Raw genomic sequence first — 27033 nt, 5'->3', positions numbered from 1 at the left:
ACAGCAGGCCTGAAGGGAGGGGGAGGGAGTTCACTCACTAGCCTCCTGCCAGCTCTGTCAGTGTTCTGAGGCAATTTACAGTTGGACATGACAATTAGGACAGCCTTGGGCTGAAATGGGCTGGCGCAGCCTGTCCAAGCCTCTGTTTTCATCCCCCTTGGCAGCCCTACTGATCTCCCCTACCTGCAGTGGTCAGGAGCAGACTGGAAGTGATGTCTCCAGATTGCCCCTGGGTGGGCGGGTCCTGTCAGAACTTTGGTCCAATGATTGGGCCTCCCGACTAGCTTCGCACCTTTCAACTAGCTAGAACTCTGGCCTGTCCTGGCGAGGGCCCAATCGGAAGGCGCTTCACTCCTTCTGATTGGGCCCTCACCTGGCCCGGTCCCACCCACTCTCCACCCACTTAGCCCTTAACCAAATATGTATTATACCGCTCCTCGAGTGGTTTAAAGATTATTACTGTTGCCTTCATTTGTTATAATCTCCAAGTTTGATGTATTGTTCCTTTTATGTTCTATGTGAATGACTCTGAGCCTTAGGGGAAGGCGATATACAAATGCAATCAATCAGTCAATCAATCAATCAATGGCACCTTTAAGATCTACAAAGTTTTATTCAGGGTATAAGCTTTTGTATGCACACACACTTCTTCAGATACCCAGCTGAATCTAGCTATTTTATGATCCGGAATTAATTCTTATAAGGAGATTCTAATAATTCATCTTTACACATTTCTCATAAATATATGGATTTTAATAGTTATCATCATCAGATCTGTCCTTTCAGACCAGGTCTGAAATCAGGATAGGTCTATTGATTTCTATGGACAAATCTAGCCCTATATCAGTGGAGCATTTGAACTATTGTGATTGAGTTGCTTATAAACCACTGACAGGGAAAGAACATTTGTACAGAATCATAATTGAGCTTGGGGGATCAGGGTATTCCTGGTTCAAATGTAAGTTCAGCAGTGATTATCACTGACAGTGGTCTTCTAAAAATACTTTCCCACTAAACAAATTTTGAGGAGACCTGCTTAGGTTTTCATTGTGAGTCATCTGCAGAAAGCTACTCTCTTATTCTTGTCCCCTTCCTATTTTCATAAATACTGGCAGAATTCATAATTAATTACAGAATTATTGTAATATATATGTTTTATTTATTTGAAAAATTTATTAGCTGCTGTTCTACTTTATAGGAACTCAAGATGGCTTACAGTGTAAGCCTGTTGGGTGTAGTGATTGGTAGTGTGAACTTCTAATCTGGCGAGCCAGGTTTGATTCTGCGTTCCCTCACATGCAACCAGCTGGATGACCTTGAGCTCGCCACAGCACTGATAAAGCTGTTCTGACCAAGCAGTAATATCAGGGCTCTCTCAGCCTCACCCACCTCACAGGGTGTCTGTTGTGGGGAGAGAAAAGGGGAGGCAATTGTAAGCCACTTTGAGATGCCTCCAGGTAGAGAAAAGCAGCATATAAGAACCAACTCCTCCTCTTCCTCTTCCTCCTCCTCTTCTTCTTCTAAATAATAATAAAATACATAAAAACCACAAGTTAAGATCATTAAAATTAAAATCATCAATAATTTATAAAATGTGAGACGGCAGAACTAACCACATGCCATAATGAATAAAGCTGATTTCAGATGTCTTCTAAAGCTCCAGAGGAGACCAGGTACACTTTGTTTTTGGAGGTTGTTCCATAACCATGGGGCTGCCACTGACACTGTTTGGTGGGACAGTCAGAAGGGCCTTTCCCTGTGATCTTAATTTCCAGGGAGCGCCGACTTATGCACCAGTGCCCGCGCCTTCCCTCTCCCCCCGATGTGTGGCACTGGCTGCGTCAGTTTGGAACAGCTGATTCAGACGCTGCCATGCACAACCCTAATCTCCAGCTCCAGTGAGCGCCCTTGAGCCCACCTCCCTCTCACTTCATCCAGAATGGGGTTTTCTTTTTCTTTGAAAAAACTGCCTGGAGCAACAAAAACTGCCTGGAGCACAAAATAAACAGGCAGAGCACAAAATAAACTTTTCCCCACCAGTTTCCCCATGAAGCATGCCTCTGTCTCACAAAATAAACCCCCCCCTCCCATTTTTTTTAAAGCTTCAAGGCTCCGGATTGCAAGAGGGTTTGCAGTAAAAGAAGCCCTATGCATCTATGAATAGATGCATATGCGTTGAAATGCATAAGTCTCATTAAAAAAAAATAGCTCCGATCGCGGTCCTCTTAAAAGAGCGAGAAAAGTGATTGGCCGCCTGTCTTAATTGACAGGCGGAAGAGAGGAGTGTGTATAGCGCATTCCCCTCTTCCGCCATTTCAAGCAGGCGTGCGAAATGGAAGGAAGTAGTGAGACAGCAGCAGAGGAGCCAGCAGGTGAGGAATTCCCGGGGGGGGGGTGTAGCGTTACGCCATTGCGCTGGCATAGCACTGTTTTTTTTTTTACTGTGCGGAATTTCCCCGAATTCTTATGACTTGGGATTTATTGTGTAACCCACCATGGAAGTGGGGGCAATAAGCTCAATCAATCAATCAATCAATCAATCAATCAATCAATCAATCAATCAATCAATCAAATTTCTCTGTCTTGGGTCTGCAAAGAAATCTAACCTTTCCCGTAGTCAAGCCCTGGGCCTTCTCTCGCCTGCTGCAGGCCAGACTGCCTCTGTCAGGGGAGGAAGAGTTTTAACTATATCTTTGATCACAACTCAGCTTGAAAAACACTTTTTACTCCCTACTCTGGTCATTTTGCTGTTATGCCTATCACCCTGTGGCAGCATTGCAGAGGGTGCTTACAAGCTCAAAAATATTGGGGACCCCTGGTTTGGAGTGTGTACTCTTTTTCTTTTTTTCATTCTGCACATGGGCAAACCTTCCCATTTTGATAGGTAGTTCCCTTTTGACTCTGCTGTTTAAGCACATTAGCATTCTTTTTGAACTGTTTAGCTTAAGAACAATTTGTGTTGTTTTCCCATCTAAAGCACACATTTTATTTGAAGCTAGTTCAAAATAACTTCAAAGCTCTGTGAAGGCATTCAGCTTGCTTAAATGTACCTTTCACTTTCCTTTTGACTGATTATCTCTTTCTTTTTAAAAAGTAATTCCACTCTTTGAAATTAAAATTGCCACTCACTGTTTTCATGTGGTCCAGCAATACTTACTTCTTGCACCAGGTTATGTATTTTGTTTAGATTAAATCCAGAGTTGCCTCTCTTCTTGTTGGTTCATTGTACAACTGTTTCAACCATGATCCCTTATTTTACTTTGTTGAAATTGCCTCTGTTTATCTACCACAATTCAATTTTTGCTGCTTCCCTGCTTTCCTTGTAGGCAGTGCTAGAGTGGGGCAAGGCCATGATAAAGAGTGGCCGTGAATTAACGCGGCCACCATTGAAGCCGCATTGTGCGGGGTGGGAAGGGATGGTGCTCAAAAGGGAGCGCACGGGACGGGATGCACTGGTGCAGCACAGACATGCTGCATCAAGAGGGGGGGGGAGAAGCATGGGTGGCACCTTTATAAGGCACTATGTGCTCGGCGGTTGGCCTCTTGTCCCTGGCCAGCCAAGCAAGCTGCTTCCTACCTTGCTTTAAAAAGAGGTATTTGGAGTGTTATGTACAAGGGGATTCTATGTTGGATGAATTTTGAATTTTACACAAATTGTCACAGCTGGTGGAGGATAAGAGGATGGAGCCTAACCAGGGAAGGGGAGTTTAGTAGAAATGGCAGGACTCCCCAGATTGGGGGCCTCTGGAAGGGGCAACAATTCGGCAGGAGACCGACCAGGGCAGAGTCTGCACTTACTTTGTTTATTCCATTGTCAACCCTGTTGAATTCAGACCGCTTTGAACTCGGATCTTCCTCTTCCCCCCCTCCCCATTGAAACAGGAAAGTCTTCTGCACGTGGTTAGGATAGTTTAGAAGGGTGGGGGGAGCCAAGCCTCTTTCTTTCTTTTCTTGAAGGGGGGGGGGAGAGGAGCCAAGCAGGGAGCCTCTTTCTTTTCTTGGAGGGGGGGAGAAGATAAAAAAAGGCAGAGAAGGGAGAAAAAATCCAGGACCGACAGAAGTTGAGAGAAATTAGGGGCTTCTCTTTTAAGGCAAATTCGTCACATGGCCACCTGTGGCCAATCACGGGTCCTCTACCATGGAGGAGAGCCCAGATTCAAAACAATGCAATTTTATAATATATTCAGGATTAAAAGCACTCTAAGATATCGCACAATAAAGGTAGGGTCACTCCGGATCAATCCTTTTTGCTGCAGAAAGAAATTTTAAATCGCCCCAAATCCAAACGGAAATCGCATTCTGTGTAGAGGGCAGGGACTGAATCGATCTGGGGTTGGAATAAAAGCTCCGTGCAGTTTACACCCAGGCTGAGAAGCCTCGTAATCACCAACAGAAGCAGCCTGGAGTGGGCTGAAGGAGGTCTACACCTCCTAAAGCATTTCAGGTCACCTTTGACGGCTCGCCATGCAGCATGGGATCCTGTGGCCCAGCAGGGGTCTGGGATGAGATACCCAGGGTGCTGCTAAGGTGACAAAAGGTTGGATGACCTTAGGCTGGTTGGTTAGGCTTGTGGGCCAACACCTTGTTGTTGTTGATGTTGTTATAAATAAAATGTGGCCTGTTTGCCAAAAAGTTGAAGGTTTGAGCGTCATCCTTAAGCCCAACTACACGCCTGCAAGTCAGTATGTAAAAAACCAAAGAGGTGGGGGTGGGGGGTGGGGGGAGGGGAGAGACTGGAACTGGAACAAAAAAACCCAACTGGTAACACTTAGGACCTACAAAGGTTGAATGCCTGTATTGCTGTTAAAATTATATTACTTTTATTGTGCACAATTAAAAAAAAAACAAGTATAGGAATTAAAAACATATGTCCAGCCCATAGGCTATTGCAAACCAGTATGGTATGCACTATGTGAATCGATAGACCGACGCGTTTCGGCCCTTATAGGGCCTTCTTCAAAGGTTTGGTTTTAACACCCACCAGTTCTAAACACATATAAAATATATACAGAAGCCAATAAAAGCTCCAAAGTAAGAGCTGTAAAATATCAGAGTCACTTAATAAAAGAAGATGTCTAGTTTTCAGTCATTAGCTCTCTGGCTGCCCAAAATTTTCAATGGTGTGTTTCCTTATTAGTGCATGTATTGCAATCATTAGCTCTCTTCACTCATTGCAATACATGCGCTAATAAGGATACAGCTCTTACTTTGGAGCGTTTATTTTATTTGCAATAGCCTAATCAACTTGTCTGCAGAAGGAGGGTGAGCCCAGGGAGGAAAAAGCTTCCTGGAAACATGCAAATGACTCCTGAGCCTAGGCAGGGTAGGACATTTGGCCCTGCCATCTAATGGCCTTGCCCATGGAAGACAGGTGGGCCCATGGAGACACGGCCCTGAACCTGGATGGGGCGGGAGAGCTGGTGCAGTCCTATAATCTACACCAGGCAGGATATCCTCAAAGCAAAATAGTAGAGTAGCTTAGAAGGAATTGCTTCCTATTTACTATTCATTATTATTTATTTTATTTCTATGGGTTCCCCCAGGAGGTAAACATCAAAACCTTAAAACATTTCAACATTAAAACAGCATTAGATAACAGATATATCTAATAGTCAAAAATTCAATAAAAATATTCCAAAGTTTTAATGTCATAACGAAGATGGCCATTTCTTGTATTGACACTTGTCTAGCCTCATTTGGTGGGGGCACCTACAGCAGGGACTCTGAAAATGACCAGAATGGACAGGCAGAAAAAGAACTCATTTATTTATGCTGGCTCCAAACCATTGCAGCTAATATATATGTTGCCAGGACATGCATCACAATAGCAAGATTATTCCTCCCAGGAAGGACTGCAGCTGGTTCACGAGCCAAAGCTGATGAAAGGCATCCCTTCCTGCACTGAGACTGCTCATGACAGTGAGACACCTTTTTAAAGTCCTTATACTCAGTGCTATTGGAAAGCCAGCTTGGCTGTTTCCACTCTGGCCACTTTTGGTTCTGACCTTTAAGGCCTTACGTGGGTTGGGCCCCACATACCTGAGGGACTGCCTAGTGCCCTATGCCCCCTGCAGGGCTTTACGCTCTGAGGGTGAGATGGATTGGTCGTTCCCGGCCCCAGAGAGGCATGCCTGGCCTCAACCAGGGCCAGGGCCTTTTTGATCCTGGCTCCGAGCTGGTGGAATGAGCTCCCGGGTGAGCTGAGGGCCCTGCGGGCCCTTTCTGGTTTCCACAGGGCCTGCAAAACGGAACTCTTCCACCAGGTCTATGGTTGAGGCCAGGTTAGGCCAGGAAGAGCAATTGGAGTCCCCCTGTTGCCAACAATGAATACCATTCTGCCAACAATGAATACCATTCAGAATGGTAGGTAGGGAGTATACCTACATTATGACACAGTACTTCTGTACTGTGAGAGCCGTATGATGCTGTGGTTAAAGCACTGGCTTAGGATCTGGAAGACGTAGGTTTGAATCCCTACTCTGCTGTGGAAACTTCTTGGGTGACCTTGGCCCAGTCATACATTCTCACTGCCTAACCTACCTCACAGGTTTGAGGTAGGGACAAGAGGAGAAAGATGTAAGCCACTTTGGGTTTCCACTAGGGAGAACGGCAGGTTATAAATGGAGTAAGTAAATTTAGCTTGGTGTAATGGTTAAGAGTGGTGGTTTCTAATCTGAAGAGCTGGGCTTTATTCATCACTCTTCCACATACAGTCAGGTGGGTGACTTTGGTCCAATCACAGTCCTGTTAGAATTCTTCTTGAAGAGAAGTTCTGTCAGAGCTCTCTCAGCTCCTCCTACCTCACAAGGTGTCTGTTGTAGGAAGAGGAAGAGAAGGCAATTGTAAGCGACTTTGAGATTTCTTTGGGTAGTGAAATGTGGGGGCATAAAAAACAACTCTTCTTCTATCATGTTTATTGGTAAACTCATGCATGGTGTAGATTTGTAGGTAACCTGTTATACTATTTTCTTTTTCTCTTATAGTATATGTAAAACAATTAAAGTTAACAGTGCAAAATAATCAGAAGCATATGTCTCCATCTGCAGAATGCTTTGGCCGGGGATGGGGGTGAGGGAGATTGTGAGAGATGCAACTGCCAGCTCCAGGTTGGGAGCTGAGGGACTTCAATGGGGTAGAATCCACTTTCCAAGGAGGCTGTTTGATCAGTTGTAATCCCAGAAGATCTCCAATGGCCACTTGGAGGCAGGAAACTCAAGGGAGGTAAAGTATACAGCCCAAAGGTCCATTTCAAATGTCTCCAGATTTTTCTCAAACTGTCCCAGACTATTAGTGATAAGGCCATGATTGCCTACTCATACACAATCACATAGGGAAAACAGGTATTTCATTTTTTTAAAATTATATCTGCATTCTGTATACTATTTGCTAGATATAAAATCTTTTATTACTTTAATAGGAAATTTTGATGCAACCTTTACTATAGATATAACACATAATTAAGTCAAAAAGAGACTGAATCCTGAGCCTCCGGGGAGGGCGGTATAGAAGTATGATAAATAAATGCAGCCTGGAAGACAACACCTCCCTGTTTGATCTTCAGTATTTTAGCAAAAGTATCAAAAAGACCAACAAAACCAGCGAATTTCCCTTTTTAATTTACCTTCCTCTAAAAATAAAAAAGAAACCCACTCAGGTCCGTGCACCAGAGAAACGTTATCCCTGACCCCAGTTTTCGTTCCCATGACTTCCGCTATCTGGATCGAAGTGGATGCTGGTGCTCATTACACAGGAAGAGCTTCCCTGCTTTTAAACCAGGCTGTCGTTTCCTGCTGGTGTCACTTCATTGAGTGGCAACTGGGAGACACACAGCAGGGAGCACCATCCCCTTGAGAGACAACTGGACTCTGTTCCTAAGCTACAGAATCCTACCCTGAGCGCTAACAAAGAAACCATGGAATTTACATAACAGAGCGCAAAGCATGCAGAAAGGGGGCCTGCAAGCAACTCTCTAGTAGGGGCTGACAAATTCTGCACGATTTATGCGTTCCATTTTGCTGATCTGTTCTCCCCCCCTCCTCCTTTGGCATTCTGCCATGGAAAAAGCCATATTAGGCAAGGGAAAAGGGGAGGAGAAAAGCCCCTCTCATCCAGGTGCTACATTTTATGTATACAACGTATGACCAAGCCTACCTTTGCTATTAAAAACTGAATCTGGGAAAAACAGGCCAACACTCTTTAAATGTCATGTTTTCATATCTGTCCCAAAGCTGGGAAATTAAAACATTTTTTTTCAAGGAGCAGGGGGGGGATACGTCAAGAGGCTGGGGGCTGGGGATATTCCCCCCCCTTTTGCACTGTTCTCTTTGGAGATTAAATTTGGACTGCATGCAAGCATCAGCATTCTGGGCTCGCTGGGGAATTCAACTCAGTACTTTCCCTTCCATCCCCCACACTTGGTAAACAGAGCCGAACAGATGATGCAATGTTTGGCCGCCCTGCACTGCAGAGGCCCCAGTTCAGGGTGCGTTCTTGCCAGTAGCAGCTTGATATATGAGTTGCCATGCTGGGAAGAATATCCCAGGCTATTTCTGCTGAATGGGAGCAATCTTTTATCTCTCCCCCCCCCCCATTTGTATAAGTCTAAAATAGTAATGTAAGCAAACTTATTTTTTATATCACAGAAATATATGGCAAACACTGCAAACAGTGGAACAAAAAAAAATTAGGGGCAGAGTCAAAGTAGGTTCTGTGTGGGCAAGTTTGGGCTTGCCTGTACAAGCTGATATGGACATGCTGCATTGCCATGTGAGGCGGGAACGTGATAATGAAGTTTAGCTGTGTCCTGCAGGTTCTCCAAAGAATTGGTCCCATCCTCTTATGAGGAGAATATCACATCTACAGACTAGGGCCAGAAGCACAAACTGCACCAAATATGGCAGCCATCTTTCCAAATTTGCTGGTTCTTCTTCCCAGACTCCATCAGGAAGCAGATGGTCCCTTCTAAGGGCTGCCAACCTCCAGATGTGGCCTGGAGTTCCCTCAGAATTACAACTAATCTCCAGACTTCTCCTTAAGTACATGGCTGCTTTGGTGGGTAAAGCCTGTGGTATTCTGCAGGTGTGTGTAAAATGCTCACAAATGACTTATGGCAACCCCAGCAAGAGGCTTTTAAAATGAGTGAGAAGTAGAAGTTGTCTACCATTGTCTTCCTTGTTAGTTTCTCTTCCAAGTACCAACTCTGCTTAGCTTCCAAAATCTGATGATACTGGCCTAAACCATGCCTCCTTCCCTCATGTATGGCATATATACTGCTGATATCCCTGCCCTCGACATCCCTGCCCTCCCCAGACTTACATCTCCAGATCTCCAGGAATTTCCCAATCTGGATAGGACAACCATACATCCTCTTCCAAACATAACCTCGTTATCAACAATATAATTCTTGTGTGCATTCTTTACTACAAGGAGTACACACTTATTTCCTTTCCATTGGATAGCCTAGGATTCCAATATGTGCAAGTTCTGTTATTGCAAATTACTAGAAATATACCCACTCCAGGGAAGTATAGAAAATCTGGCTTCTGGAGGGATCCACCCCACATCTAAAAAAATGGAACTATGCTAGTGGTCCTAGTCTGAGATCTCATCGTGGGAGAGGGGGATTTCCCATGTCCATTTCGCACAACGACCAATGTTGCCAAATGTCTGCAGTAGGCAGAAACGCTATAATTAATAGTGGAATTTCATCGTTCCGCACACCTGCAATTTTAGTGGAATATTGAAGTCCCAGTAGTGGTCTGTTTATTCCCCACAGATTTCTGGTCTTGCTAGAATTGCAACAAAGAAGGCGATTTTTCCCACACTTCTGCCTGCCCCTGGCTGTCAATCAAACAGAACAGCCAATGAACTGTTGTGTTCATGCTCCCAAAAAGCCCCTTTCCCGTTAAAAACAGTTAAAAAAAAAAACGAAAACACCAGTAGCAACGAATATTTGTTCATTCATTGTCTCAGAAAGACCTTTTTGACTGGCATTGGAGATTGTGCTTAATCATTTATGCGCTCTTCAAGTAAAAATATTTTTTTCCTCGATGGGTGCAATTTCTGGCCGAAATTACGGGCAATGTCAAACAGGGGGCTGTATTGTGCTCGGAAAGTTTAAAGACAATTGCAGAAGGGAGCTTTGTTTTACTGTTAAGCACTTCTGAATTGCTTGTGAAGGGACTTCAGCCAAAGAAGCTTCACTCTTGCTTATTAGTTGCTTTCACTGGTTTATGGGGGGGGGGGGATGGCAATCCTGTCTCCGGAAGCTTGGGAGTGGGAGCGAGGGAGGGACATTCTTTCTACCACTATTTTGAGAATGCACATGTCTTTTGCTGATGTATTGCGGATTGTGCTCAGAAGTCAAGCGCTTCTTTTTGGGGGAATCCACTTTTATGGTGCTATAAAATTCCAAATGTTGCTGGAGTTTGGCGGGAGTTTTGCAGTTTGTTGGCGATGGCATGCAGAATGCTAAAATAATAGCATTTACAAACTGTAAGACTTCAGCTACAGTTAAGTAGTGTGGAATGGACCCTAGAATTATTTCGGATCATTGAATCTTACTGTGTGTGGCATATCAGAATTAGCCTCACCCCCAGCCTGTGCTGCTATCCGTTTCCTGATAATTATTAACAATGAATCAGAGTGATTTAAATACTCCTGAAAGTCATAGATTTGTGATTGCTGTTCTGATAGACTACATTTTTAAAAAGCTTTGAAGTACTGTATACACAGCTGAAGGATTACGATGGGGTTAAAGCTTTACCAACCCAGACAACCTGGAGTGGCACGTTGCTCCAAGAAATGTGATTGGTTAGTATCAGCTGAGCAGAGAGAGACTTTAGAGCTGAAGGCTGAGCCCTGACAGAGAGGAGAACTGGGGAAAGTTTGCAAGGATGTCAGAGATGCCATGTTGGCCAAGCTCTTCTAGAGAGGGAAGAAAATTTCCTACCCAAACAGAGAGTTAGCTCTGAAGAGTGCAGAAATCCCTGGTGTGGTTTGGTTAGAAACTTCTTGTAGTAACCTTGAGAGTCAGTTAAAAAATCAAGATAAATAGTTGTGTTTCAGTAGGGGTCTGGGAAAGAGTTTCGCAGTCTTCTGGAAAACAAAAAAGTTAGCAAATACTCAAAGCAAGTGTACTAAAGTGTTTTGGGGGAAAACACTGGAATAAAAGCCTCTAAACAAAAAGCTTAAGAAACTCTCCTTAGCCTGAAATATAAGAACTAAAGTCAGTGCATGTACTGATTTTACCCCCAAAATTTTAACCTCTGATTTTCACCTGACTTTCCCCCTCTAAGTTAAATACAAATATTTTGTTATTTTAAAATTTCAAAATGCCTTGCATGTCATTTAAGTAGGTCACATTGAAGAGGCTTCCTGCTCCTTCCCTTAGGTTCCTGGAAGGAGCTGACAGCCAAAATACCATACTGTGGCAGCCAGAACAAAATGGCACCTTTAAGGCCAACAAAGTTTTATTCAACGTGTGAGCTCTTGTGTGCATGCACACTTCCTCAGACAGTGAAATAGGAATAATCAGAGTACAGATATAAGGGGAGACTAAATTAGTAAACAGCATCATGAAGATATCCAACAAATATGCAGCATAATGAAGAATAATGTCTTGCTAACATAACAGAGTTCATCAGACCTTTGGTTTCAATTGTTATTCGCCAAAATAAATCAGGGAAAGAAAAATGGAGGGAAACATTGCCTCAGAGAGCGAAGTGGATGGGGCCACCATAGCCGTGCAAAGGAAATTCCAAACTGCATAAGAAAACACAGTCCTGGCAAAGAGAATACCTTCAGTCTGTAGCCAGACTATCCGATTCCAATTAAGGACAATGTGCAAAAAAAAAAAAATTGGTTTACATTCTTCTAGCTGCAGAAGTTGCAATCACAGCATTGCAAATGTTGAGACTGTTTATGACGGAACTTGAGATCAGAGATTGGAGACACTCCTCTATTTACAGCAGGAAAATCTTGATTATTCTAGTGATTTCTAACAAATTGAAGAGGTAGGCAGATAAAGACAAGCCCAGAAGCTGGCAGTTACATGAGCAGTTCCAGCCCAGTTAATAATTTTATCTCCCTCTCTTCTTTGATTTGTATACTTTATTGCGGTGATATAACTACCCGCCCCTGCACAAGCACAAAAAAGGAATGTTCGCCCTCTCTGGTCTGCTGCTGCGGCTGCTGCAGTCACACCACCACAGACACACACACACACACACAAAAGGCTTTGAGATTCCACCGCTAGAGTTACTGCCTCGAGAACTGCTTTTGCCAAGCAGCTTCTCCTCCTCTTCCCCCCTCCCTTCCTGTCCTGACATCCTAGAAGAACAGTCCCAGCCTATTACCCAGTCAGTACACATGCTAACACTTCACCCTCATGAATCTTTCATGGCACTCCAGAAAATTGTTCAAGCAGACACCACAGGGGCCTCTGCAAGGCTGCCTGGATCAGCCAAAGCCGGGTAAAACAGGAAAAGACAGTGGCTACTTTTGCACAGTTCTAAGCCAGTAAGGGGTGATTAACCAGGAGGGGTTTAAGGAATATCTTCTAGGTAGATTGTAATGCTACCTGTGTTATGTTGAACAGAGTCCTCATTTGCAATCTTTCTGCTTCATCTAACAGAGAATAATAAGTTGCAAAACTTTTATGCAAACGCACAGCAGCCATAAAACAGCAGCCTGCAGACAAAAAGAGAGAGAGAGAGAGAGAGAGAGAGAGCTTTGTGCAATAGTCTGACAGCATGTGGCTGGTACTCTGGCCTTGTACACATCTCTGTCCTATCAAATGACCAACAGCATTTTCATCTGTTTCTCTCAGCATATTAGGGTATATCTTTGGTCCTGTTAATGGCAGCTAATTTGTTTGGAATGGTAGCATTTTTGCACATGCAGTTTTGTAAAAACTCGATGCAAAGCTATTCAGTAGGACTTTCAGTCATGCAGAGTCAAAACAAATTGATCCATTGATTGGTTCATATCTCAGTGTCAGTACAGTAAGTTCTACATTGAACATATTTGCTGTGAGATTTGCATCACCCTTAGAAATCCTATAATTGTGAGAAGAGCGAAGTTGAGAAAGACCACACACTTTTCACTAATGGGAACAGAATATGGGAATAGAGAGGACCATTCCACACCCAGAAAATGTAGTGAAAGGGTTACCCCTTGCAGACGCTTTTTAAAACATTTTACACTGCATCGTCAGCATCCAGTATTCCAGCAGCACTGACAACTACATCCTCCATTTTAAAGCTCGAGCTGGGGAATCCACAAAACTGGATTCCCCCACCCTTGTAGTGTGAGCGGCAGGAAAGCAAACAGCAACCACTAGTGAAATGGCTGTGCGTAACCAAAGTGGACAGAAGTAGCGTGATCTCTGTCTCCAGCGCTCGCCCTCCTTCTCCCGGGAATGGGGCTTTTTTTTTTTTGTAGCAAGCTGCCTGGAGCAATGAATACACATTGCTTAAGCCAGGCAGATTTTTCCCCCACCCACCACTATGATTAGATGCATAGGCATAGCAACAGAGAATTTCTACTTAAAATAAAAAGATAGTTTTCCCTTTAAAGCTAGGAGAAAGCTGATTGGCTGTCATGATTGACAGGCAGGGTGGTATTGCAAGTCCCTCTCCACAGCCATTTTAATCAGCTGTGCGGAGTGCATGGAAGCGTCATAAAGCAGAAGATTTTTTAATAGCGTTAAGCAATTGCACTAGCTTAACACAATTTTTTGAGAAGTGCAGAAAGGCCCCGAGTATAATAACTCTTCTCTACAGAACTACAGTCATCACTTTTATTTCCCTGTTTCTTGTACCATCAGTACTACTGCCAGTCAGAGGGAGCCTGTGATAGGCTGTGGGAAAGAGGGTGGTTTCTATATAGTCTGTCCCTTCATATCTACCCATGGAGATTTACTCCTCCTGTAAGCCAGCCACAGAAATGCGGTCCACTGTCTTTCATATATTCCTGTTCACCTCCTTTTGCCTCTGGAATTATACTCACACACAGTAACCTCTCAGGCTTCTCCACAATCTCACAACAATTGATGCTATTTGCCCTTTCCTAAAAGAGCCAGGATAGTACAGTGGTTAGAATGGCAGGCTAGGATCTAAAAGACTCCAATTCAAATCCCCACTCTGCCATGGGAAGTTGCTGGTGACCTAGGGCCAGTTGCATACCTTCTACCTAACACAGTGGAGTTAGAAGGATAAAATGTTCAATAAGACAATTTATGCCCTGGAGGTTTCATGCTGGGCTGCAGGCTGGAGTTTTAGTCGTGGCAGGTTGCCCCACCTCTTCCTGCACCCACACCGGGGAGCATTTGGCCCGGTGTGTCTCATCTACCCCCGATTTGTGCTTCTGCATGGGAGCTGGGGCACTGACGTTCCCAGTGCATAAACGGTCTCTGAGAAGATGTAAACAGCTTTCGCGCCTCATTGGGAAGAAAGATGGGGTACAAATTTAAAAAAAAGATTTTAGGAGGTGTTTTTAATAATATATTTTAAATTATGTTTATACAGTAAGACTATTTCCGGACGAGGAATCCGTCCCTGGGCAGCCTTCAGATATTGGCAGTCTTTAAGCCCCCTCCATGACGTCGCCTGCATCCCAAGGCTGTCCAGGAGCTGGGTTGGGTTTTGCCCATTTTTAACTCATGATGAGGGAAATCACCAAAATTGGATTCATCATTCTAAATTATGCATCCCACCAGTGAGCAACCAGGGATAAAACCATATAGAGGGGGAAATAAACAATAGCAGCTTTGTCCTGCCCTTGCACCCGCCCTCCTTTCTCCTTTTCCTGCTCGAAGTATTATTTTAATGGTCTGCAAAGCTACATTGTCAAAGTTAAAATAACATCTTCTTTAAAGTGTTCATGATCTTTTTGGGATCAGCCAGGCAAAAACAACCCCCTTTCTGTTTTCTGGAGGTGGGGAATGAGCTGGGAAAGAGGGGGTGGGGTGGGTGATCCAGTAGCCTTCTCCCAATCATACAGAGGTCTGAGCACCTTGTTTTTAAGCCAACCGTTAGCACAAAATGTCTTTTTGGGCTCCAGGGACCATGTTCAGCATCTCAGAAATACACCCAGACAGAAATAAACTGCAAAAAAACATGAATTCCAAAAAGAGAGTGTGTGTGTGTAGGGGGGGGGGGATGTTGTATTGTTCTGGCATTTCTCCATAGCAATATGGCAGTGTTGATTTTTATTAAAAACTAGTTTCAAAGTCTGTTCCTAAGTACGGGCCTTGAAAGGGCCCCCTCCCCCGGCCCCCGGCCAAGCAGCTTAATGTGGCTTTGGGCCGCAGCTCGCAGCCAGATCAAGTGGGGGTGGGTGGGGGCTGGGCAACTTGTTAGCAGGGCTGAGACAGAGCTCCTTAGTAGGCAGTCAGCTGGGCCAGCCTAGCAGGCCAGGAGGCCTCTGTTAGCAAGGCCAACCTAGCAGGCCCGGAGGCCCTCGTTAGCAAGCCCTCCACCATGACTCTTTGCCCAGGGCCCTCTCCCCTTACCTGCTGCTGGCTCCAGGCACTGAGGCATCTGAGAGCAAAGAGGCTAGAGTCCAGGAACGGAGGGCGGGAGCTGCGGGGCAGGGCCAATCAGGACAAAGCTGGCTGCACCCTGATTGGCCCTATTCTAACTTGGACAGCCGGACACATCCCAGCCCCTAGGCTGTTTCATAAATATATAGAGGAACAACAATCGATAAGGATGTATCTGTGTTGTGGCATTACCACATAGCAAAGCGGAAGTATATTTTATTTTTAAAATTAATTTCAGGGCTGGAGGGAGAGAGAAAGTTTCAGTCCAGGAGAGAACTGCTGTGCTGTGATTGGTGGCTTGCCGTGGTTGGCAAGCCAAGGAATGGAGAGAGAACTTTGTTTTGTTTTCCCTTGCAGCCTCTTCAGGAGGCAAAAAGCCACAATGGGGCAGAAGGAAAATGTGGAAAGGGTCTCCCTGTGAGAAGGACAGCAAATGCAAGATTTACCATCCCATGTTTGCAAGCAGGAAGTCACTCATGTTTAACCCCCCCCATGTGGAAATGGTCTAATTATTTTAATTACCGTATTTGCCGGCGTATAAGACGACCCCCCAATATTTCCACTCAAAATATAGAGTTTGTTACGTTACATTACAGTACTATGGGCCACTGTGGGCGGCTATGTCTATCCCAACTGAAGTGCACCCGGCATATAGGACAACCCCCCCCCCCCAATTGGAGGCATGTTTTTCAGGGGGGGAAAGTAGTCTTATACGCCAGCAAATACTATATGTATTTAATCGTTTTGTATATTTTTGTTATTACCCACCCTGAGCCAGCTGGAAAGGGGAGGCTACAAAAATTAAGTATTATTATTGTTGTTGTTATACAAAATAACTGAGGGAATGATCCAGCATTCTATCTAAAGATGTTTGCAGCAGCCTGAACTCAGGGAAGAGCAAGAAGCTATCAGAGGAGAGAATTACACCCAGATTTCCCCACAACTTTGAAGACTAAGATAAGGATCCAGTGGCATTGGAGCAATGAGCTTTTCTCCTGCCAGGCAATCCCCTTTGCCATGGCAACTATAAACTGAACATACCATGTTGCTCCCTAGGACCCTTGGTTGACCTATATGGGCGTTCAGGCATTCAGCATTCAGCTGTTGGCTTCCTTCCACTTCTCAGGCACCATCACAGTTCTCCTTGCCTCTTCCCTGCCCTGGTTCAAAAGGACAGCTGCATGTGTATATGCAACTTATCTATATCATTCTTATACCTTGTGGAACTGTGCACTTTCCTACAGAGAATGTGACAAAAATAACTACAGTTGAAGCAACTGTAATCAATCCATGGAATTTGCAACTAAACAATCCTGGAAAGAAATATTTCAGAAGGTGCAAGAAGGAGGAAGAATGAAATCATGCACTTGTGACAAGTCACAAGTGAACCCAGCTGTTCCCACTGCTGCATACTGAATTTTGTGGGTAAAGGAGACAAGACAGATGCATTGTACGCAACTGTAGCACCAATTAGAGTCACATGGCAATTTTCCTGCATGGATATCACTTCCATGAGGGAAAAACCCAAGCTCTGTAGCATGAAAGCATGGCAAGATAGATGCACTTTGATCATATTAAACAAAGTACAGGTAGTGTGCACTTTCTTCCTGTGTGGAAATTTATCTGCAGAGAACAGTCATCAGCTGTGGAGCAGTCTTAGAATTGTGTGTGTGTAATATAATCACATTTCCACTTTGTATAGCACACAATGTGCGATAGGCCAAACGTATATTACAGTTGTACGTCATGCTGTCCTCGGAAAATCTTATATCTCTCCCTTTACATTATGGCTTTCTCACCTACTTTATGAACATATTGGGTCTCGGGCATGAGTCAAGGGATTGGTTTGGTTGTATTTGAGGTAAGGCAGAGTGAGCGCTTTGTTTTGTGGTTTTCAACTGGAATCCACCATCTAAGTCAACGTGACCATCTGTCCCACAAATGGCGGGATTGCTCTGGTTTCCTCCCAAATACCCCGCATCCTGGGCAGTTGTCAAATTGTCCCGCGCCATCCTCTGGGCCTGCGCCCATTCGTTTCCCCGCGGCCGCCCTTCCTTCTGCCCTTCCTTCTGGGTGCGGCGAGGGAGGCCCGCGAGGAGAAAGGGAAGAAGGGCAGGCTGGGTAAGAACCCTGTGCTTGGGGCTGGAAGACACGCTGCGCGCAGAGCCTCCCACTGCCGCCAAGGTCCTTGGACAAGGTAAGAGGGAGGGAGGGAGGCCGCCGCACTGCCACCGCGATGGCGCGTCCCGCTTTTCTGGTCACTTTTTCTGGTCACTTTAATCTAAGTCAATAGATGAACCGGACTCAGTCCAGCCTACCATAGGCAATGGTGACGCATGAAAGCATCCCCAGAGGGCACAACCAAGACCCTGCCCAAGCACATGTTTCTTAGCCCACATGACGTCAGGTCAAGGGAAATGAGAGGCTTGGGCGGGCCTCCCATATCCCTACCCAGCTTTTCCCAAGAAATGGAAACTCTGAGCTTGCATTCCTTCCCTTAGTCCTACAAGTCCTACATGTGCAGCAGAATGAGGTGGAAAGATTCTGAAGAGTTCCTGTTCCAACACATTAGTGAAATTTGGTAGACTAGTCTTTGGTTTTGTTCTTCATAGGATGTTTTAAAGGCAGGAATCATGATCTGAAGGTCCTTTGTCTACGTCTTGCATAGAAAGTCCTGCAGACTGACATGGGGGCTGTCTGGAGCTCGCATCAAATATCACCTTTAGCATTCTGAGAAAAAGAATGTGAGATAAGGGCAGCTTCCCATTTCAGATATTAATTTTATTATCTATATATCTAATTCCCAAATGTGCCCCCTTTCTGCATATACGTATACCAGCAGATCAGGGTCACACTTCTATTAAACAGTTGTTTCTACAAACTTGGGGGATCCCCTAGATTTGCAGGAGAATCTGATATTAAAAAACCACGCCAACAATGGAGGGGTTAAATTCTTTCCCAAATAGAAAATGTTGTCTGCACATGCACACAAAACATACTTCCCTTTCACAGTCCTGGAGGTGGCAGCAGCTGCTGTGCCAGTTACAGAACCTGGGAGCCCTGCCTGAAGCTGTATGAGGCAAGCCCCCCAACTTTGGTGGGGGGAAGTAGTGGGGGAAGCCCTTTCCGGGGAGAGTCTAGGTGGGCCTGTCTGGACCAGCACTGGTCACTCTGTTGAGAGTGGTTATTGGGAGAAGAGTCTTAGTGGTGAGACAGAGCGTGCCTCATTCCACACACCTTCGATAATGCATTTGCAATGTGCTCCTGCGGCTAGATTTTCCTGCATGAAACAGAAAAATTGACTTCTAGAGTGCCTTGAAAGTGCATTATACAACGTGTGTGAATAATCACATGTAGCAATGAGCTAGAGTTAAATGTCCCCAAAGAGCCAAAACCAGATCCACGTTCCTGTTGTCATATCTGGAAAGCTGTGCAGGGTCAGGGAGGGTAGACCTAAGCATTGGCCCTCCACATGCTGTAATCCTGATCTGAGCTGTCCTATGCATGCTTAAGAATTCTGTTCCCAACACAGACTTCACAGGCATGGGAACAGTGAGGAAAATGTCCTGTGCAGTTAAGGCCTGCAGATACGAGAGTATTCGGAAATGTGATTCATCCTGTGGTGCCTGCATTGGTGCAACCCACTCCTTTTCACCTCCTTCTCCTGCATGCTGTGGCTGGATGAAAGGTGTGTGTGCACAGAGCTCCCACCTCCTACTAGCAGCTTGGTGTGGACCCTCCGAGTGTTCTGTCAGTAATGGAGAAAGCAAGGTTTTCTTATGTTCTATCAGAATCCCTCTGTTTGTGAGTGTGGCACCATTGATGGAATGGGTTAAACTCCTACCATTAAGACATGAGCATGTATCATCTGTGCACTACCTTCATGCAACACATGAGAATACACTCAGGCTGATAAAGTTTTGAAGTGGGGGGGGGGCAAGAGACATATATTTGGACACGTTTTATAAGTGTGGGAGTCTCTTCATTTATATTTGTACTCCCCTTATACTCCCCCATCACATGAACCCCCCAAGAGGGGTTGAGTTTCGTTTTTTTGTGATTTATCCATGTGTCAATATGCTTTGGATTTGCGCAATAGTGCATGACTAATGTTGATATTTAAAATGTGTATATGTGCATATGAATTAAAATAAATATTTGTATTTTAATATTTAATATATTCTGCTGCTACTCATCTGTTAGTACCCCTACGGATGCCAGTTCCCAGGTGGGACCTGGGGTTCCCCTGGAATTATAGCTTATCTCCAGGTGACAGAAATCAGTTTTCCTGGAGAACATGGATGCTTTGGACGGTGAACTTCATAGCATTAGACTCTACTAAGGTCCCTCGCTGTCCCAAATCCAGCCCACTCCCAGCTCCACCCCCAAAGTCTCTGGATATTCCCCAATCCTAAGCACATTTAAACACTTGTTTTTTGAATAACTAGTTCTAGGACACCAGAATCTTCTTTAATATAAGAATACACAGAAATGTCTATACAGAGCTTTTTTTGAGGAATGGATGAGGAATGTGAAAATTATACTATGGAAGGAGAAAAGAAAAAGGCAATCAAAAGGGTTGTGTTTTTTTAAAATCTAGCTGTGGCTTCACTGTCTTATAATGATGGAGGTTAGCAGGATCCTCAAAAAAGAAGGAAAATGGGGCAGGGTGGGGTGGGGGCTGTGAATGGTGTTGATAATTCTGTTATTGAAATGCCAGGCATTTCTACATATAAAAATGTCAACATCTTTAAAAAAGCCAAACATAATTGGACTAAATGATTATAAGTCCATGACCAACCAAAATAGCTGGAGTTTACCAATTCTTGTAGAGAATAAAACATTTCTACATTTGTGTATTGGATGTTAGCAATCATTGAAGAAAGTCTCCTCATGGACCTTAGACGAAGGAAGCATGATTGCAGTGTTCAAAACTGGTTAGTAATTTCACCAAATTAACTGGGGGTTAAGTAGTTTTGTCTGTCTCCCTCTCTAATTCAGGATTTCCTCTCTAATTCAGGGCTTTATGAATATGTCGCTTGACTCACTTGCATGAATCATCTGACTGCACCAGCCTCACTTGCATTGTAGCTACCCTGTGACCTGATCTGGATTTATGAGGCTGGTTTGTGATAAATATGAGTAGGATCTTAGAAACTACAAAGGCAGGTATGCGTAACGCCGAGATTGCACTTTAAAAAATAGTGTTTCCACTTTGTGGGACCAATTGGCAACATTGGTCCTTGTGCAGAAAGGCCCTCATTTGCCCCCTTTTCACTCTTCTATTTGAGGAGTCTTCTGTAGAAATATTTCATTTTCTGTACAGTGGTCCAGTATAGGGGTGCTACTGTACTTGGGCAGGGAATAAAATGAGCTGGATGTAGTCCGTTATGAATTGGAAACAACTGCTAATAAATAAAGTTGCTAATTTTTTGTTGTTGATAACAAGGGAATGTTTCCCTATAATCTGACCACCTACAGCTCACAAAATATAATGGAAATCGTAAAATCTTTAGCTGGTTTTATGCTTCCTCCACCCCCACCATTTCAATTTTGAATGTTCTATAATAGATTTACAAACAGAATAAGGTGAGTTGGAGGGAAGGGGAGAGGAGGAGAGATATCTTCCCTTATAGGAATAGCATCAAAATTCTTCTCAGCTTTCCAGCCGCTGACTGTTTCTGAAGCATTCAGTGAAATGCAATTAGTATCTTTTACCGCCCGCCTTCTGGGGATAGCAATATTATCATATTCTTGCAGTTTCACCTTGACATGCAGATCACAAGGCAGGGAACAGGATTGCATTTTGAGATGGCCCCCAAATTGTGGTATGCTCCAGTGATGGCAGCTCAATGATTGCAGAAAGAAAAAAGGAGAAATAAAGAGGGGGAAACATCTTGTTTCTAGCTTTGGCAAAATGGGATTTTGAAAACCAAAAGGAAAAAGTCTCCAAAATGCAAAATTTCAGCTCACCAGCCCTGAAGAGGGTAGACATGGACCCCAAAAGAAAAGGAATATAAAATGCAAAAAGAAAAAAAAGTCTCCCTGTCTCCAAAATCTATAAAGGATGTAAGAATTTCTATAGAGCTAATTCTGCTTAGCAGCGTGTTTCTACTCCATGTCGATTGGCTCCCAGATCATTTATTCTCCCTGAGAAAAAAGATGAAAAATTTTATGTCCTTTCAAAAAAGATAATCACAGAGGCACGTTTGGCAGCACTTTGGTGGCGCTAATAGGGTCAGTCTCGATAAATGTTGAGCCATCTTTTTTGATTATTTTTTAAATGTTTGATTATTTTTTTAAAATTGTACTAAGCTCCTTGGGTTGCACAGCCCAAAAGAACGCCTCACAAAGAACTGCCAGTGAATAATATGTTAAAGGAATATGTGAGCATGAGCGTGCATGAGTGCTTGTGCATATGTCTAAGTCAGTGCACCCTGGCATTTAATTCTTGTGGTTCAAGGGTAAAGGTAGATGGAATTGGGTACAAAGGCCATTATGCTTTGTGCAATTATGTTGTGCAGTTCTGAAAGCCACATATAGTGTTGAGAGAATACCATTGGAGGGAAGGATCTGCATACTTGAAACTCAGAAGACGCTAAACATAAATCAAGAAAAAAAATTCAGCCGATCCCTTACCACTGCTGTTATTTAGCTTCTAGGAATGTTGTCAGTGTAAGAACTGAACATTTATCTCATATTTTCAGGGCTAAAATGAAGCACATAAAAATATGTCTTCAAGCCTACTCCCTAAGGGGCAAGATGGTTACCATTAACACCTACACTACTGAAGGCTCAACGATACCAGAATCCACAAAAGAGATTTGGGGCTTTATCCAATCATACCTGATCTATACCAATCATACCTGATCTAGTGGTAGACTTGACAGGTCACTTCAGAATTGCCTATAACCTACTGTGAGGGTTACGCTGTTTTTAGTTTTGAGGGAAAGTATAAGAAACAGACCACAGTATAGCCCAGTGTGAGAAATAGATCACAGTATAGTCAGGGATAACACTTAACCTACAGTTTAAAAACAAATTATTTCCAGAGTGCAGACCTTAGCCAAGCTTATACTCCATCCTGTCCCATAAACATGGGTTATTGTGCCTTTCCATAGATAAACTGTTGCAGGACAACCATATAAATAAATCTGGAGAGAGCGCAACCTAATTGCCTGTTTTAATATACAATTTAAATAAAAACATTTACTGGTAATTAAAGAAAAAAGATTTTGGGCAAATGGCACACTGGCAACTGTCTATTGTAAGGCTGATTATAATTTCACTCAGAGTAGGAACTCCCTTGAGATCAGTATCAATGAAAGTCTCATAGGAGAGAGAAATTATCTGTTTCCTCAAATACCACTGTCATGAATGAGCTGAGAAAAAGGCTTGATCGCAAATTGGATATCTGGATTAGATGCAGATGTGGATTCAGTAACAGCAAAAGACCCCACTGTTTTTTTTCCTTCAAAATGCACTTCAGCCCATTCTCTCACTCTGCTAGTAAGTCTGGTTTTCTGAATTCTATACTCTAATGAACTCCTGCCCCTGAAAAACTAGAGGGTTCTTACTCATATTCAAATTCCTCTGCCCCTGAGAACTAGGAGATAAGAAACCATAATGAAGGGGAAAACCTCAAAAGGTGTTTGATCTGAAATGTCTGTTCAAAGCCAGCTGCTGTAGATGCTGATCTTATTGGAATAACCCTTCACTTATGAAAGCATCTGCACTTACAGGGGATTCCATTTAGGTCTTTACCAACCATAGATATGGGAAATGTAAAAAATGGAAGAACCAAGATATCTCCCATTCTACTCAGAGTTTTGGGAGGAACCTTTAAGAAATGGAGTCAACGGATTTAAGAATTAGACATTCTTGATAGGACGTCTAAGAATCAGCCACCCTTTCCCCATAGAAGATACTTGCCAGTCAGTATTATTAGGGTGTACAATACCATCCATGTAGTTTACTGAGCAGTACTTTTCAATTTCCATGTACTGCTGTATTCCGATGAAGTTACTCAGCATTGTTTGTAAGGTTTTAAAGAGTCTCAGAAATAGTATAAGGGCAAACTGGGGGCCTTTCCGCACAAGGACCAATGTTGCTAAATGTTTGCAGTATGTAGAAATGCTATATTAAATAGTGGCATTTCGGTCTCACTGGAATAGCAACTAAGGAAGCAATATTTTTCCACGCTTCTTCCCACCCCTGGCCATCAATAACACAGAACAGCCAATGAACTGTTGTGTTCGTGCTCCCGAAAAGCCCCTTTTCCTTTAAAGACTGTTTTTCAAAAACCCAAATGCAACGAATATTTGTTCAATCGTTGTCTCAAAAAGACCTTTTTCGCTGGCTTAGGAGCTGGCGCTTAATCGTTTACATGCTCTTCAAGTAAAAAAAAAAAATCCCTCCCCCTGATGGGCGCGATTTGTGGCTGAAATTACGGGCAATGTTGAACAGGAGGCTGTATTGTGCTCGGAAACTTTAAAAACAATTGCAGAAGGGAGCTTTGTTTTACTGTTAAACACTTCTGTGGAGGGACTTTAGCCGGAGAAGCCTCACTTGTTCGTTGCTTTCGCCAGTCTAAGGGGGAAAAAATGGCGATCACGTCTCCGGAAGCTCGGGGGTGAGAGCGAGGGAGGGACATTCTTTCTATCGCTATTTTGAGAATGCACATGTCTTTTGCTGATGTGTTGCGGCTTGTGCTCAGAAGTGTAGTATTTTTTTCAGGGGGAATCCACTTTTCTGGATTTCCTCATAAGCGCTATAAAATTCCGATTGTTGCTGGAGTTCAGCGGGAGTTTTGCAGTTTGTTTACGACGTCATGTGGAACGTTGAATTAATACCATTTATGAAAAGTAAGACTTTGGCTACATTTAAGTCTTGCGGAATGGCCCTGGGTGTCAACAATGGGAGCGGAAGTTGGCATTAACCCCTATTCCCTTATCTGCATATGGAATTTCTGTTATGACAAAACTTACATGGTTGGATACATTCTGCTAGATATTGGGGCATTATGTTAAGCCTGGATCATATTGGATTCTAGAATAATTTGTAGTACATCAAAGCTGGGATGGTAAAATGGCAAAACCTATTATACTAATGTCTGTTCACATGCAGCAATATGAAGAACTTCAGATCTGAGAGCTGTGCTAGAGCTAGGGACAAGGCACTCATTGAAACATTTTGTATGATGGTTTGCTTCCATTGGCTGGAACAGTTGCACTGTACCATGTTTAGAGGACCTTCACTAATAACATTAATCCCAATCCCAAAGGTATAAAAATCATAATTTGAGAGCAGAAATTCAGATATTTGAAAACACAGAAAATGTACCATATTTGCTGGCGTATAAGACGACTGGGCGTATAAGATGACCCCCCAACATTTCCACTCTAAATATAGAGTTTGTTACATTACACTACAGTACTGAAGTGCACCCGGCGTATAGGACGACCCCCCCACTTGGAAGCATGTTTTTCAGGGGGGGAAAGTAGTCTTATACGCCAGAAAATACTGTACTTTCTATATGCTTTCTAAGAGTTGAAACAGAACAGTTTTCACATAATGGCATAATGGATGCTTTCACACCCAGTAAATAATCCACATTCAATCCACTTTCAAAGCTGGATTTTACTGTGTGAAATCGTAAAATCCACTTGTAAATGGTCACTGAATGGTTGAAACTGCATTATTTAGCATATATGAAAGCACCAAGTCTTCCATACCATTTTATATGTTTGATTTTATATGTTTGACTCCAAAAACTCAGAATGAGTACTAGTGTTTTAAGAGAAGAGGGTTGGGTACTGGAATTAGTGTACCAGCCTTCAAGCAACCAAAAGAGTCAAAAATATTCAGGCAACGTGTACTAGATTGTTTGGAGAAAATACTGAAATAAAAGTCTTTCAACATAAAGATTTAAGTAACCATGAATAGCTTATGAAATTCTAATTAGCCTGAAGCATAAAAACTAAAGCCTGTGCATCTATGTTGAACAAAATATTTTGTTAATTTTGAATTCCAAAACACCTCAAGTGACATTTTCAGTGCTTTAAGTTAAAAGGTGATCACAACCCTTCCCTCAGGTTCCTAGGCTGAGCCAGCAGTAAAATATCAGTCTGAGATAGGGTGGGACAGCCAGAGCTCTTCAGGAAAAAAGAAAACAGACTACTAAAGCTGCTCAGAACGGCAAACAGAAAGAAAAGGAAAGTCTTGGGGAAGTAGACAGGGCTATTATAAATCAGTTCCTCTACTCTGGTACTTTGGCCATTCCCAACAAAGTAACCCTGTAAGTTCCTGTGTCTGCATCTTCCTCCTTGGGTCTTACCAGCATTAGTAAACAAGGCAATTTTCTTAGGCAACTTATTTCTAAGCTAAACATCTCTGGTTGTAGTGCACTGAGAGCTAAACACCAGTGTAGTAAAAAGGTTGCTCCCTTATCTGGAGTTTGTTTTCCCCATGCTGCTCAAGCCTTCCAGTATTTAATTTTCCTCCCAGTGAGCCAGAGTCCATACAGGGTCCCTGTTCATATTTTAGAACACTTGAACTCCTTGATACCCTATGGGCTGTAGAATTCCCTGTGATTGGGTTTTCTCAAATTTTAGAATACTTGAGTAGAATGGTAACTAAGTCTTCCTCATAAGCTGTAGTGACCATTTATAGGTTTGAAATACTCTTGGCTTTAGAATGGTGGTCCCCAATCACCGGGCTGCGATCCGGTGCCGGTCTGCAAAGGCCCTGGCACCGGGCCGCGGCTCACTCTCCCCGCCCCCCCTTGCAGTAAGAAACTTCCCAGGCCACAGACTTGCGGCCCGGCAAGCTTCTTACTGTGGGAGGGGGGAGAGGGAAGCAGGGCCTCGCATGCGCCATGCACGGCCGAAAGCGTGCATGAGCGGCACTTTTGCCGGGAGATTGCCCTCCCTGCTGCCGCCAGTCCCCAGCCTGAAAAAGGTTGGGGACCACTGCTTTAGAACACTAAGTGCAAACTTTTAATCAGAAAACCTCTAGCCTACCTATGCTAGAGAAATAGTTCATTAAGAAAAGCTCAAATCCTTGGGCACCTGGGCCCTTTAAAAGGCCAGATGCCCTGAAAACACTTAGGAAAGTTTTCCAGAAAATTTGTGGGACTTCCAAGCCATGCAGCTCTATGAAGGATACCTATCCTGCATGGGGTTGCATGACTTTTACCTGCTACATGCAGGAATTTTATGAGAAAATTACTACAAGTTTAGAAACTAGTGTAAGGGAAATGGACAAGTTATTTATTTATTCATTCATTCATTCATTCATTCATTTCCCGCCACGAGCCATTTAGGGAGTCACAAGGTAAAAGCAGAGAAATTTGACCTTGTAATTGAGAAAGGCTGTCCTTCCAACTCCGTTAACCATGTAGAAGAAGAAGAAGAAGAAAACAGAAACAGGAGTACAAAAGGCAAGGCAGTCTCTTTAGACAAGTTGCCCAATTTCCAAGCACCTAGGCA

The 27033-nt window shown here is 43.5% G+C and overlaps 1 long non-coding RNA gene across 2 annotated transcripts in view; it reads right to left on the bottom strand.

Annotated features, from left to right (window-relative positions):
- Window positions 1–689: 689 nt before the first annotated feature.
- LOC143831323 (uncharacterized) overlaps window positions 690–27033 on the bottom strand; it is a 211091-nt gene continuing 184747 nt past the window's right edge. For both annotated transcript variants that reach the window (XR_013228820.1, XR_013228822.1), the window contains one exon: window positions 690–1520. This is a non-coding gene — a long non-coding RNA (uncharacterized LOC143831323). The remainder of the gene's footprint in view (window positions 1521–27033) is intronic.

This window comes from Paroedura picta, chromosome 3 (genome assembly GCF_049243985.1).
Source record: "Paroedura picta isolate Pp20150507F chromosome 3, Ppicta_v3.0, whole genome shotgun sequence".
Taxonomy (NCBI): Eukaryota; Metazoa; Chordata; class Lepidosauria; order Squamata; family Gekkonidae; genus Paroedura; species Paroedura picta.
Note: the sequence above shows the minus strand (reverse complement) of the source record. Positions and strands in the feature narration are given on the sequence as shown.